The 15,391-nt window shown below is 34.0% G+C and overlaps 1 protein-coding gene and 1 long non-coding RNA gene across 4 annotated transcripts in view; both read left to right on the top strand.

The window, feature by feature from the left end:
* Window positions 1-15,391, top strand: part of wb (wing blister) — a 1,096,738-nt gene that overhangs the window by 204,709 nt on the left and 876,638 nt on the right. The window lies entirely within an intron of this gene.
* LOC138705790 (uncharacterized) lies at window positions 1,240-7,379 on the top strand. The gene is made up of 6 exons (XR_011333781.1): window positions 1,240-1,911; window positions 2,875-3,032; window positions 3,139-3,389; window positions 3,652-3,777; window positions 4,001-4,208; window positions 4,425-7,379. It is a non-coding gene; the product is annotated as an uncharacterized lncRNA (long non-coding RNA).

Raw genomic sequence — 15,391 nt, 5'->3', positions numbered from 1 at the left:
CGCGATTGTTTTATCCGCCTGTTATTAATCAGAATCACTTAATACGTAAATATTAGTAAAAATCTATTGTATATCTATTATGTCGCGATTTTCACGATCTCCATAAATACCCGGCCCTGCTTATGCCTCAATGAAATTTCTCGAAGTTCAATCACATACTCGTATATTGTAATCGTTTTTCTCCACAAGTTCTCTCATTAAAATTATTAGATAATCAATTTCAATACTTAGATCTCGCCTCTTAGCAACCTCCCTCGTACTTTGTTAAATTATATGTATAAATAATTTATCTCTCAATATCCTTTCTTAACAGATTAAAATTTTCTTTATCTCAGCATACAAAATATCCGGAATATGTACACTCTTTCCAGATTGTATTCATAGATTTATTCGTTTTCCTTTCCGGAGGAAATGGTTCTTAAGCCAACCATGATGAAATTGCTGTGTTGGCATCTTGTGCTCTTCCTCTTCGGCATCACCACCAAAGCCGTAATGATCATCGTCAATGAAGATTAAAAAATTGTGAAAACCAAATCTGATATTCCACAGCGATGTCTCTGAATTCCTTCCCTTGTTATTTTCAAAGTTCCACATCAACAGGTGCAGCATGACACTTGAATTCTTGAATTAGTTTTACTCAGCTTCATAAGTGGACGAAAACAGCAATAAATCTACACTGATAATTCTGTAGTGCTCGGGAAAAGTGACACAAGTCAGTTTCCACAAACCTTTTTTTGATAATTTATTGACAACTTACGGAACATCTGTTCGCTTGGAAAAAAATACATAGGTATCCTCCCACTACAATAATTCATACAGAAAAAAATCAAATCGACATAAACCAGTGTAAGTTGTCAATAAATTATCAAAAGAAGTTTGTGAAAACTGACTTATATCACTTTTCCCAAACACTGCAGAATTAGTGTTGTGGGATTTAATCTATTAATCTATTCGATTAATCGGTGAATTTCTGTTTTAGGAATAATCGATCAAATATATATTTAATCGAATAATCGAGTCAATTAAAATTAATCAGTTGTACTTGTTACTATTTATTATTTTGTTAATGCAAACTCAGACAAAAAATTCCGACAATATTTGTCTCTCAGAAATAGCTTAGTTCAAAACACAAAAGTACCGTTATTTGAAACTACAAAGCAGATGCCAGGTAGCATAGGACAAATCTTAGCACAAATACTTCAAAAAGAGATGGAAATATGAGGACAGTAACCCGATCTATAGGGAAGACCAGGTAACTTGATACCCTAAGGGTGAAACCTAACCATTTTTCCCCCATTACTACAAATGCTAGTGGATTATGGTGATTTTCTAGTTTGAAGGTTGAATTTTCTTTTGCCAACTTCGTTTCGAATTTCGATACTGACAAATACTATAAATGGTAGTGATTTTGTAACCGGTATGTTGGCAGCTGAGGCAAATATCGACAATATTTGCCGGTACTGGAGTTCCATGAAATTAAAATTGTACTAGATTTCTCAGCCGGTTACTGGAAGACAGTGAAATTCGAACTTATTAATAATTAATTAATATTAGTATTAATATTAATACATAATAGTTATGTTATGTGTTGCGTTGTGGTTATAATTCAAGAATAGTCAGATAAGTACGAATGAATATAATATACTTGGGCGTGATATGCACGTGGGTAATGGATAGAAATATTATTTCAAATTTTAATGAATTTCTTTCGTGTTTAGATTTTTATTACTATGTCAAAAAAAATGAAATAGTGTTGCAGTGACTCCTCCAAGGAAGAAAATGTGTGGCATTCAGAGTACGCTTCAGAAATCTGTAGTTCACGTGTATAATGAGTTGAAGAAAGAAGATAATGAAGAAGGAATTATGCTAACGGAGACAGCAATTACAACCAGAATAGGACAATTATTAGGAGTAAGTATTCTTAAGCATACATTTCAAAGTGGTATTCAGTTTTAGGAGTTTGCACTAATAATTTCATGATTGTGGTCAAACAAAACAAATTTTTAGGTTAGGCCTAATGTTTAATCAAGTCAGTGATTTTCATATTGCCAAACTAAATACATTTAAGATACTGTAATACTGCAGTAGGTGATAGCTTAAATACATTTACAAATTAGACGAACAAGTAATCAAACAGCACGAAAGTAAATTTCCAGTTTTCTCTTTTGGTATTAAATTAACCGTTCAGATCACAATTTACATGCCACATCGGCCGAAGAAAATACAAGTCATATTGTAATTATTAACTTGATATTGCAGCAAATATTACATGAATGTTGGCCTGTTATGGTGCTTAAAAATAATTCAGTTTTATATAATAACTATATAACATACTCTATAAAGCATAGGAACGTTGACTCTGGCTGAATAATTTATTCATGACTGGTCTAAGTAATATTAAATATGGTGTTTCTTCAGAAAAGCTACCCCACCCAAAGTACTTGTTAAGATATAACACTCGAGAGGACGAGGACGCACTACTGGGAAACTAACCATTTCTCTTCGTCCTGGACCTCTCGCATGTTATATTGGTAATTAGTAACAAGTTTGAGGGAGGGACTACAACAATGCATTAGAATATACAGGTAAGTGTCAAAGGATTTTTGTGCTGAAAGTATTTGTGGCTGTGCACTAAAACCACGTGTTCATCACTATGTAAATATCACAGAAATCAATTAAACAAAATAAAATTATGCCTTCTTTGGTGTAGCTTTTCTGGAGAATTACCTAAATATTAGCCTACTTAAACCTATCGTAGACCCAACCTAACATGTTGATCATTTTCTATTCATATAGCTGTAAATGTTGGTATTATGCATGAATTTTATGATATAACAATTTTTAGAAGTATTATGTTATTGTTTGTTATTACAGCTTGGCTTAACTACAGCCACGAAAGTGATAAATTCACACAAGGGGACCCCCACTCGTGACACCAGGAAAACATAGACTACGTAAACATCCAGTGACTGATGCTGATGATTTTACGAAAGATGCAATTGCGAGATTTATTTATGACAAGTTACATAAAGGTAGGGAAGTTACAGGAATTATTGTGTTGATTTATGCAATGTAATTCTGATATTAGTCATAGGCCTATGTATAAAAATATGGCATAATTTTCATTTATTGTTACAGGGGAAGTACTAACAGCAGCAAAAGTTCTGGAACATATGAATGATGATTATGAAACATATTTATTTAGAGTATTCTTATCATCGGTGAAAAAAATTTTGAAAGAGATGAAATTTCTATGGAGCAAAGGGGATCCTTATACACATGTATGAGAAAGTGATGTTATTCGTTTTTAAGAGAATATATAAGAAATGTGGAGCGTGAGAACCCTAAACCCGTAGTATTCTTGGATGAGACTTGGATTTTTATGAATGGTAAATTTCAATGTATTGTGAGACATTGAGTGATTGAATTTTTTACTAACAAATAGATTAACATTTATGTGGAATATGAAATTGCAATTAATATAGGCTACTAGTAATGAATTCAGGTGGGAACAACATGTTTTGCAATTAATAGTTTCATATTATAATTAGAGGTTAGTTATAAAATTCTTGAACGGTTTTCCTGTCTTTAAAATTTTTGTGTCTCTTAGAGTGTCAATGTGAATTGCTTTTCTCTCTCTGTTTTTTTAAGTATGATCACCCACTTATTCATGAAATAAACCAGGTGAAGTTTCCAGTGACATGAATGGTGTTATTCATAGACCAACAAATGAGGGTGGAAGATTAGATGCCGGAACGAAAGGTGGATTTATACTCGGTAAGTTATATTGATTTATATTTTACATAAATTTGGCAAGAGTAATTTTTTAAATCAGGGTACAAAAATATAAAAATTGGTGACTAAATAAAATCGTGGGAAAGCCTTTCACCAAAGAGGATCTCATGTCATGTCATGTTATGTTATATGTTTTATTTTCTTTATTTAAATGCTGTGAATTCATGTGACGTAATTATATGCTCAGGTATAATTTTTATTGCAGGTGCTGATTTAATTTTTTCATGCAATTGAAAGAAAAGTCAGGACTACCATAGTGCTAAGAATAGCCCTGTAGTTGAGAAGTGGGTGCAAACACAGTTGTTGACCTGAGAACATTAGGGCAATGCGTTATTGTCATGGATAGTGCTGCATATCATAGCAGACTTGTGAAAAATCAGCCAACAACAAAATGGAGGAAAGAACAGCTACTGGTGATTGCAACTGAATATAATAGATTTGTTGTACTAAATGATAAGAGTTGTACTAAATGATAAGAGTTGATGGTGTGAAATCACCTTTTGATATTACATTGCAATATTAATTTCCATACTTTACAGTCATTATTATTATTATTATTATTATTATTATTATTATTATTATCTTTACTACTACTACTACTACTTATAGATGCTACTTTTTTCTTTCAGGTGAAATTGAATCTACATAAGAATCCTGAAACAACAGAGCCTTGCCAATTACTGTTCTGAAGCGGCCTTGTCTTATGTGTTGTGTCTATATACAATTAATTCTTTCAGTTTTTTTCCCCTTTAATGTAATGAAGTTGTTGGTTGATTGATACCAAGTGTTCAGCAGTTGATGTCATTTGTTATCTTGCACTCCAATATTTAACCAGATGATTGAAAGCTGTGTAAAGTTAAACAGTCAAGACAATGATCCATATCTTCATTGAGATTTCAGAAATGGCATGGGGAGATTCTGAAATATCAGTTCTTTGTAAATATTTGAGACAATCATGGCCTGTGATAATATGAGTACTGCCACTGTAGATTTTCATAGAAGTTCAGTTATTAAATTAGGTGTATTATTTTTACTATGTATTGTACTATATTTTTGTTTCGCTTAATTGATGAATTATATATGCTGTAAATTGAATAGTAGACTGTAGGTCTATAGCTTAACTGATGAATTGTATGTGCTGTAAATTAAATAGTAGGCTGTATACCACAAGTGATGAATTGTTTATGCTTGTAATGTGAAGTAATTTGCATGATATTTATTATCAGTTTCTGTATATTTCATCTGATTGAATTGTTTATACTTTTAAATTGAATTAACTTGCTTGCTATGTATTATATTTTATAGCTTAACTGATGAATAATTGTTTAGGTTTGTCAATTTAATAATCTGAGTGCCATGTACTTCATATTTTTAGTGGAGCCACCAATGTAGCTTAGTCGGTAGACTCGTTGGCCTGCAAATTCAGAGCTGCACTCGAGGGTAGTTTGGATCCCCCATTTGGTCTGATTAGTTGGTTTCTTCTGAGGATTTTCCTCCATCGTGGAGCAGACGCCGGATGGCCTATTGCAATTTTTTCATTTGCTTTAGAATCATTCCGATTTTTGTTACCACATTGTCATGTTCTGATCTTGTTATTCTTTTAACAGTGTGGTAAGATGCAGGTATAGATAACCTTACAGTAATTTTGCTACCTTTCAGCTACCTCATTACCTCCCACTCCATAAAGTTCATGGATCCACGGAAGTACCAGTCGTCGATGTAATTCGACCATTTTGCTTAAAATATTAAAACACTGTAAAATATTGAGATTTCATGCTGTTACGTCCAATACTGCAGCAAGAATATCTGATTTTGAATCTGATAGTATGACAGCCTTCTCAGATTTATGAAGTCGATACTGGAGATTTTGTAAGCTTAAAAGTGTATCTAAATTTTCACTATCAAAATTAGTCAGTGTTTGAAGTTAGTTAGTTAGTTAGTTAGTTAGTTAGTTAGTTAGTTAGTTAGTTAGTTAGTTAGTTAGTTAGTGGCGTTTAAAAAGGGCGCGTCAGCTACTATGGCTATTTGCGCCCTTATCTAAAATCTTTCACTAAACACAAACACAATACAATAACCAGAATGTTTAAAAAGCTAAAAAGCGTTGTCACGGTTAAAATGGGGCAAACAAGTGTTTGAATATAATTCCCTGTAAAAGGGAATATACTGGTATTGTACTACAACACCACTACATCTATGGCTTGGTAAACAGGATCCATCTATAAAAAATACTGTATGTAGTCACTCACTGACCAGATCATTTATCGTTTCTAATGATTTTTAAAATGTCTGGAGAAGTATCACATTTCTTAACATCATCTGTTAAAGTTAACTTATATACTATTCATTTTGAAATAACTTGGGATTGTGTTTTATTAGTAAAGTTTCCCTTGATTGAGCAAGTTTGAGTTCTCCAAGTAGAGTCAAAAAGTCTGTTGGGATTTTGGCTCAGTTTATTAATATTTGTGGACTGTGATTTTTTGTTCTAGACAACCATATTATCTGCAAATGATGAGATTATCATAAGATCTATTTCTTTAGTTAGACCATCGACATTAATATTGGAAAATGTATTCCTGAAAACAACAATGTGGGAAGCCCAGATGAATCTGTCTCTATTTACATATTTGTGACAATGAATCAAATAATCAAGTCACTGACCCAGTGTAACACTTTATCATGGACACCCTAAGTTTGCAATTTCTTAAGTGATTTATATCTACAGAGCCATATGATCCTTGAAAATAAATTAAAATTGTTAAGTTGTTTTGTTTTCTGTTTAAAATATCTTTAATATCTTGACTAAAATTTAAAATCTGTCCATTTGTTGAATGCAATTCTCTAAAGTCAACCCAATAAAATGAAAGTTAGTTACTAGATTCCAGGAACCAATTCAATCTATGAAATCATCTCTTCCATAATTTTGGCTATCATACTAGTAAGTGGTATCTGTCGATAACTCGAAAAGATATTAGTTGAATAATTGCTTTTCAAAATTGATGTTATGATAGATTTTCTCCAGACAGATATTGTATTTTAGTTGAGATTACAAGATAAAAGTAGTGAGTTTGCTTGTTTGCCAACATGTTTAAGAAAATCAGCATGTGTATTGTCTGGACTTGGAGATGTTTTGGGTCTTATGTTATTAAATTAATAGTAATATTCAGTTCTTGATTAAATATTGTTATATAAAGTAGATAGTAGATTTAATATTTCTTTCAGTTTTTCCTTAATAGTCTGACGTACACAGATAAAACTAACAACCACACCATCAACTAATCTAATAGAAATTAAAATATAATTAAATGTAGAAAAAGTAATTAAAATTATAAATACACTTAATAAACCATAACCCCCTAATTTCAACAATATACTATTTTATTCCCTTTTACAGCTTGTAGATAATTATTAATTTAGTTGTTACTTATTAGCATAATATTTATTGAACTTATTGGCTATTTCACTTCGTTTGAAAGATGTTATTGTGTACAAAAAGCATTTTTTGATGATCGTTTCATGCTGTATGTTGTGTATAAATCTATGATTTCTGGCCATCTGTTCTGTGTAATCCATCTTTTGTATAGAATTAATAAAATATTCTTTTGGTAGTAATTATTTTATTAATTGAGTATTTAATTTTCACCAGCTCACATTTCTTGAATCATTTGCTTTTTCTTATTTAAATTTAGGACACAAGAGCCAAAAAGAGACTTCACAGTTATGTATCATACATTTTTTCAATGACAGACGTGGAGTTGCAGAAATAATAAGTGTAAGTGTAGCATTATTAAGCAATTTACAAACAAATGAAATCTTTAAAAAGGTATCTAGAAGTGAAATTACTTGTGGCTTTTAAGGACCAAAATTATTTTTGTAAGTTGATTTATTATTATTATTTCAGTTTTAGCATAGTTGTATTATCCATTTCCTTACTAATTTCAAAAGATAATCAGAAGTTCATTCGAATTCCAACCAAAAGTCAATTGGTTATTAATTTATCTACCTTTAGGAAGTACAGTATATGTACGCTGGAATCTTTGAAGTGAAGTGACAATAATTTAATTGGTCTTGGAACAGATTTGATTCTTGAATATTATATACTATACTTTGTTGTATATTTACGTCTAGTAACCTATTAATGCTAATACTAATAATAATGTAAAGGAATAAAAGATTAGAACATAGCAATACATTTCTCATTATTATTGAAACTATTTAGAATAACCTTCCAACATTAAGGTAAAGTACGGTGAGTAAAGAAGTCATTCAGTACATAGGATCGTGATTTTACTACATGTGGTGATATCTGGTAACAGTTGGCAACACTGACAAGGCGGAAATATTTGCTGTTTGGGAACTGAACTTACGTGATCCTCACTATAGCTCTATTGAAAGTTAAAGCACAATGCGAAACCCTTATTAAGTTTTATGGTGTTCTTTGTTGTTATCTCGTCTTCCTAGCATAAGAAATACACGTTTTTCACGATTTGTCCCCTTATCCCTTAAGCCATGGATACACTCTGTGCAAGTGAGAGAGTAACTTCTCTTTCTAAAATTTTGTAACCCGAAGGGGGCCAGTCTGTTGTTTTGACCGCTACACTGTTGTAGTTTCTTTACTGAATTTGTAGATGAAGCTTGTGTGTTTAGTTTGCTGAAGAAAAAAAAAAACAGATTTCTGTGGTCTGTGAAAAATGAAAACTCCATTATATCATATGAGAATCTGAGAGGTAAACTCGGTGAAACGTTTGGAATTAAACTGAACGATCGTGGATAAGTGTTTGACAGAAAAAAAAAATTTTTTTCGTGTTTAGTGATGCAGGAAACATTGTTACTAAACGTAGAGCGACAATTAATTCGGAGCATGTGAATGCACTCACATGTTTAAAATCATGGCTGAAGCAATATTAACTAGATGAGTCTCATACTTTTTTATTTGTGTCTGTCTCAAAAATCTCCAGAGAAATTGGCACAATAAATTATAAGCCTATATAATAAATATATGTTGATAAATAAGTTAAATAGTATTGTTTTGTAATATAACGATATAGTTATGTACAGATATGAAATATTTTATACTTATGCTTATCACCGAACACAAATTAAATTTAACAATAATTGTGTATTACATTATGTTAAAACTTTTTCAAATCGATCAACTTTCTATTAATCTAAACCGTTAATCGATTAAATAGTTTGATCTTTCCACACCACAACACTACTAATAATAAATCTGTAATTAAAATACTTCTGGTAATTTTCGCTTTTGCATAAATTATTGGTGTTAACATTTATATAATTAACTATCCAGACACCAAAAACCACATTTCTGAAAATTTTCTCTGTCTGTGTGTCTGTCTGTCTGTCTGTATGTATGTTTGTTACGGTACCTTTCCACTTGATAATGGCTGAACCGATTTCTGTGAAAATTGATATGTAGGATATTTTAGTTCCCACTTAGTTTTAGGCTATATGGCATTCAAAGTACTTTCTTTAAAGGGGGATTATAAGGGACTGAAATCAATAAATCTAAATATCTCTCTAATTATTGATTTTTTAAAGAAAAATGTTACATTACAAAAGATGCTTTAAAAATTTTTGCCGATAAATGTGATTCTTTACAAAATGTTGATAGGACTGATATTTCACGAGATATCTGAGTTTAAAACAACAATGCGTTTTATGTCAGTACCGCCTTAATCAGACTAATAAACGAAGTGAAACCAAATGACTCTACGTTTATTTAAGGCTCCTAACTTTACAAACGGAAGATGTTCATTTAATACTATTTTCATACAGATATAAATTTATTATATGATAGGCATATAGGAATGTTTATCAATATTAAGAGTGAAAGGGAATTACTGTTGTCATGTAAGCATCTAATAAGTTGAATATAATGTTTTGGGAATACGGGAACAGAAATGTATTCTATAACATTACTTCTTCCCTCCTGTCGTGTTTTGTTTTGAGGTAGTGCCAGGGTAGTAAGAAAGTGTCATTGTCATAAGTTCTAACTTGAAAATAGTGGCAATTGAATCAGGAGTTAGCGATAGTGGTCCTAGTAGGTCCTAGCTCTGCAAAACTACATCGGGTGCACTTAAATATAAAAAACGGAAACAAAATTACAGAAAATGATGATAAACTATTCCTAAATTTAAAGCTTGGTTGTGCGCTGATGAAACAAAATGTAGAAACGCTGGATGTAGGTTTCGGCTCTTCTGTTCCTGCTGTTGCTGATCCTCCTGAAGACAAAGATGTTGCTTTCCATTTTTAAGCCTTCTACCAGAGTAAGCAGACAACATATTGTTTAAAAATCATTTTATGCTCCCATATTTCATTTTTAATTAGGCCCATTTTCTTTATAAGATATAAAAAAATTATTTAAAATTATTAAATTCACTGTGGACGGGGTTTAGGTAAAGTAATCCAAAATAGTCCATTTTTATGTGTAGTGTATGATTTTGCAATGAAAAGTACGATAATTTAAAAGCTATTGCGCGATCCAATCAAGCCGCAGGGTTGGAAACTCTGAACCGACCCTAAGTGTTGTATTGCAATTCGAAAACCAACGGGATACATGGTCGTGTATGCAACCAAGATTGCAAAAGGGTCGTTATAGGAAATACGATTTTTAAGCTCGAATCAAAAGACAATTCTAACAGCTTCTCTTCTTATTAGTTTTGTTTTTGTCGCCAAGAAGGGGTTTTCATCCCATCCTTTTGCAATTGCAAGAAGAAAAATATTCCCTTAATTTTAATGTTAATGAATCAAATGTTGTTTACATTTTCAATTATGTCAGTCAAGAGTTCATAAATATTTGTTGCTAGAAAGTCTCTTAGAGTGGGAAATAAATCGAATTCTTGAGTGATAATTTGGTGAGATACAAATTGAATTTCTTTACCCTTACTTCAATTTTACCGTGAAAGGTGAACACTGTTAAAGTAGAATCCCGGAAACTCGACAATATCAGACAGGCAGGCAAGATTTGCAAGCCAAGAGACGTTCCTTAAACTCTGTGTCTCAAAAGTCTGACTCAAGCAAAACAACATTCCAACAAACCGAGAAAAATCAGTGAAAATGATAAAGTTAAGTGTATTTTATACAACATATGAGAACATACTTTGTTTCACGGACTCCCGGGGTTTCTCGGACCACAGATTGTGAACCTCTAATCTAAGGCGTCAGACCTTTGCCAGACAGACGGAACAAAAACTAGTTCGAATCCTAATGGATGAAGAAAAGCTCCTTATGAAATTTCGACCAGTATACGGGATCAGTACCCACTCAGCATCGTGGAAAATTTGTAGAGATACACTGAATAGCGTTAGGTCCCCCAGATCGTCATCTTGATAAATAATAATATATTTCCCCGTACTGAGTGGATGATCGTTCGTCTCTGCCGAGCAATGTGGATGTGAGATCAGCAGTCGTATATTCGGTCAGCCTTGGACCTCCATAGGCTGTCGAGTCACAGATTATTATTATTATTATTATTATTATTATTATTATTAAGGATGTTTGAGAATAAGGTTCTTAGGAAAGTATTTAGGGCTAAAAGGGATGAAGTTACAGGAGAATGGAGAAAGTTACACAACGCACAACTGCGCGCATTGTATTTTTCACCTGACAAAATTAGGAACATTAAATCCAGACGTTTGAGATGGGCAGGGCATGTAGCACATATGGGCAAATCCAGAAATGCATATAGAGTGTTAGTTGGGAGGCCGCAGGGAAAAAAACCTTTGGGGAGACCGAGACTTAGATGGGAGAATAATATTAAAATGGATTTGAGGGAGGTGGGATATGATGATAGAGACTGGATTAATCTTGCACAGGATAGGGACCGATGGCGGAATTATGTGAGGGCGGCAATTACCTGCGGGTTCCTTAAAAGCCATTTTAAGTATTATTATTATTATTATTATTATTATTATTATTATTATTATTATTATTGTTGTTGTTGTTGTCACATCAGAGCTGATTTTCTGTAACATTTTACATAGGCAGAAAATAAAGCGTTAGCTAGCATTCAGATCAGTCTTTTTTCTTCGCCAAGCACTCTTTTTAAGTAGTATGATTCAGCATTAGCCGAATAACAGTGCATTTGTTTTCCACGCTGGATTTCCAATTAAAATATGTACCTAAGGTAGCATTTGAAGGGTACACGGGAAAAACGATCAAGGTCCATCAAAAATCGAAATTGAGTTAATAATGCTATCTTTTAGTGGAAAGGAAGTACTATCATGTGGTCTAGCTAGTAATAAGAAATCATCTTTCTTGACATTCCACTACGTAAATTTCTATTAAATACACACATAACAAAGTATTAAGTGCTTAAACTTTAAAATTCGTTTTTCTCGAAACTTTCTAAAATGGACCTTGATCGTTATTCCCGTGTACCCTTCATTTTTGACGGACACAGACCATATTGAAAAAACTCTCCTTTCCTCTGTCATGATATTTATTCTTCACAGTAGGCCTATACCAACACCTAGATTGTGAACAAAACAGTGTCAATCTATAGCACCCCATTATATCTCCCAAGTTGCCATCAACATGGAATTTCTTGTACACGTATGATGTTCCATCGGGAAAGAGATGAAAAAAGATGTGGTTCAATTTGATCGCGGTCCCATGAGATAAGGAACTAAAATAAGTGAAAGAATACTTTTCCTAAAAACTAAAATTACTTGCTGTGATTTTATACATTTTTTGTCGTTCTCAGTATCCTTCCTGCTTCTTTTAATAAAATTATAGATTGAGCAACTCTTGATTATACTACCGCGCGGTATTGTTACTGGCTGCCGCGCTCGTAAAAGCAAAGTTATGATAATGGTGTGCGGAATAACAAATATCGTAGTACGTTTCTTATATTGGCGTGTTAATGTTAATTCACTTAGCGTAAAATGGTCTACATTTCATCATAAGGAAACTCTTTTCACTCTTGGAAACTTGTAAGATTGCTTGCCTCTCTCTTGGCCAACAAGAGATTTTTCTATAAGACGAAAAGACTTGTGTTTCCCACATTCCCTAATGCTAGCTGCATTCCGTAACACATATTTTAAAACGTATAGCAGGCAATTTAACTTGGAATGTAATAGGATTCTGTCCTGCGTCCGCGCTATGATGGCGTCAAGTGTGGAGAGTTACAATTATCATGCTTTCAGAACCACACCTTAAAGAGGAAGCGAGTGGTTGCTATTACACAGCTGTTGCTTTGAGGAATTCCAGATTGTAGTAAGGCCCATAGGTCGTTCTACTTGTTGAAGTGTGGAGTTAAATTCTCATGCATTATTCGTGATTGAATCCGCGCCCATCAGTCTGAATTTAGTGACTTTTGTATGGAAGTATTAAACTGTCGACACGTTAACCCTTGCTATTTGGTTGTACTAGATATAAGGGATAGCAAGGATCTGTAGTTATATAGGATGAACCGTAAGTAATGACATTGATTTCAGGGGGCTATTCTTTGAGATATTTCAAACAAAAAATTTAATACAATTTTGCTCGTTTTTGCTTCCTATTCGAGATAAGAATTATTTTATATGAAACATTTCATAGTGTGTTTTGGGAAAGCCATCGATTTAATTCCCAATTATGCTCAGTCTGTTTAAGATAGCAATGTATAATGATAATAAATGATTGAAAGAATTTTAGTTTTCTTTAAATGTGCAGACATTTGATCCGAACAAATTAGCATTGAAAAATTCCTTTGCACAACGAAAAGTTACATTTGTTCGGATCAAATTTCTGTCAATTTAATGGACAAAACTAAAATTCTTTCATTCATTTATTATCATAATATACTGTTCTCTTAAATTGGCTGAGCATACTGGGAATTCAATCAGTGGCTTCCCAAATACGCTATGAAATGCTTCATATAAAACCATTTTTATCTAAAAAGAAAGCAAATCAAGCAAAATTGTATTAAACTTTTCTTGTTTGAAATATCTCAAAGAATAATCCCCTAAAATTAGTGACATTACTTTCGGTTAACTATGTATAATCATACCATAAGCCTGTGTTTGAGGCAATAAAGAATTCATACAGGCTTAATGGAAACATTTACACTCATTTATTGCAGAAGGAAGAATAACCGTAATAGTATTTTTTTATGAAACACATTATGGTACGATATGTCCTGAATTACTGTTGCTGCGTCTTTATAAAATGATGTCGGTTTTTAACTGTAATAAAATAACCTCCAGAAATCTCTACGTAACTTTTGAACTATACATCTAAACACAATTCGGTGTTTCAACTCAAGTAATGTAACCTAGTGCTATGTGTGAGTTTGTGATGTGAGACGTAAGAGCTCACGTAACTTTTTAAAATTTATATCGTTGGTATTGTCGCAGTAGACTAGACACTATTTCTCAATTTTTTTTATGATAAGGCCCCCCCTTTTCCTCACTTTACTTTAGTACGGCTTCCTGACCTAAGATATAGAGTATAACAGTGTTTCTCGACCGCTATACCGCGGTCCTTGGGTTGGGACTAAATTTGAATAAAGAACAAAGTAAAGTGTCCTTCCCAGACAGGATTCGAACCACGAAAGTCGTAGTTACCAGTCTATCGTGTTCTGGAGTGAACAAGGCTCTGCCGGTCGAGGTGGGTTCCTCCAAGTGGTGACCGGGGGGTGCAATGGTGGCTCTCGTGCTTTTCTTTTCGGCCATTTTTCGTCCTATCACCAACCACTCCTCTTCATTCTCTCTTCTTTTCCATCATTCTTTCTCTCCGCCGGCCGCCATTGCATGCGGAACGCCCACCACATCATCACAGCCATTTTCACCTCTCCATCCCCGCTGTTTGTTTTGCCACGTCCGCTACCATGACGGGATTTGTTAACAATGCCTGATGAGGTTTCATTCTTCTTCCCCTTCTAATTCTTATATCTAATATTAGGTTGTTTCTTAGGTTTATAACTCCCGTCCCACGGTTTCGAGCGCGGCTTCCGACTTGTGTGGCCCGACAGGGCGCCCAGCAACGAAGCAATAGTGGACCCTTCATACTGCCCCTATATGCAAGTCTAGGTGCGGAGCCCGGACCAGTAGTCATGTACACTCACGTAGAGTCCCAATGGGGGCCCGGAGCGACTTAAACGTCCCGGTGACCGACTCTGCTCGCCGGGGCGGATATATCGCTCCGACGTGTTACCGCTGACGTATGGGTGCCGCAGTGTAATCAACCACAAGTCCCCTGAAGCTGCGTGCGATCTCGGATTGCTCCGGCTTTGGGAGGGTAGGTCGGAGTTAGCCGAAATAGTCTGGCGGTTGTGTTCAGTGTAGAGTGGGGAGCTACGGGCGGTTATTCCCGTGGTAGGGGCATAAAACTGCGACACGCCTCTGGTGTAAGACTTGCCATTAGGTGTGTAATGACCAGTTTGAAGGGTAACTTGCATGAAGTGGGTTGCTTGGGATCGGGCTGTGGGGGGGGGGGGTCCCCATGCCCGCCACAGACCGCGAAGAATTCTTAGGTGTCTTTTTCTTCCGCCCCCCCCCCGGGTCATTTTAAGTCAGGCGTCATTCGGAAGTTCAATTAACTTTCTCTTTCATTAAATTAAAATTTGTGATTTTCAATATCACAGTAAAAAGAATCG

Source organism: Periplaneta americana, chromosome 9 (genome assembly GCF_040183065.1).
Source record: "Periplaneta americana isolate PAMFEO1 chromosome 9, P.americana_PAMFEO1_priV1, whole genome shotgun sequence".
NCBI classification, from domain to species: domain Eukaryota; kingdom Metazoa; phylum Arthropoda; class Insecta; order Blattodea; family Blattidae; genus Periplaneta; species Periplaneta americana.
The sequence above is the reverse complement of the archived record's forward strand: the minus strand, read 5'-3'. Positions and strand labels throughout refer to the sequence as shown.